Consider the following 990-nt stretch of genomic DNA (forward strand, 5'->3'; position numbering starts at 1 on the left):
TTAAATTGCAAACACACATATAAAAGGGATTCTTATACAAGGATCCATGAGTGGAACAGCAAAGTTTTGTCAAAATCTGTATATATGTTTTCTTTTTAAGGATCATAGATTTCAATATATGTTAAAAGATATCTGGAGCTAGTAAAGATTAATAACCATTTTCAATTTCGTGCTGAAATTGGCAAATCATGGCTTTTCTCCCTCGAACACACCCCCTCCCACCCCAGCACACCACTGGTTAATCTTTATTTTCAGAAGAGAAAAAGATGTTTCATACTAATGAAGGTAAATTATACACTTGTTTGTTTTATACTTTTCCACCTCTTAAGCTTCATCGTGTTTTAATAATATATAATTGAATACATTAACATTTAGATGTTAGTAAACTAATAACAAATGTTCATTATTTCTCTTGAGTAGAGGAATACAAATTGTGCACACATTGTTGTATAGAATGATTTTAAAATGTCATTCAATCACTTAGAAGTTTCAGATATTTTTTCAAGAATTTATATATAAAATTTTTACTTAGAAACAGATAGCTCACAAAAAGTATGGGTTTTTTTTGGATTATAACTAAACAGTTCCACTCACCAAGATGTTGAGACATCCTACTTTCTGGTATTTTGAAATGAAAACAAAACACAAGAATGTGATGATGAAGCAAGTGAAAATTAAAAGGGTACAGACTTTAGAAGTATCATAAGCTAAAAATAAAGTGAAACAAATCCGTAAAGGAACCAAAACCCCAGGCAGATATAATACAGTAAATTAAGAGATGCTAAAAAAATGAGGGGGTGACAAACAATAAAGTGAGAATCTCTGATAAAACCAAAACTATTTGAATGGCAGTCAACAAAACAGAAGAAAAAAATGACACTCATAACAAGGCAGAACTATGGAAATGCATCCCCGGGGGTAAAATAATAAAGTTGTGAATTAGTGGAGGCGAATCACCAATACTGGCCAACTAAAGACCGCTAACATAAT

Source organism: Pan paniscus, chromosome 14 (genome assembly GCF_029289425.2).
Source record: "Pan paniscus chromosome 14, NHGRI_mPanPan1-v2.0_pri, whole genome shotgun sequence".
NCBI classification, from domain to species: Eukaryota; Metazoa; Chordata; class Mammalia; order Primates; family Hominidae; genus Pan; species Pan paniscus.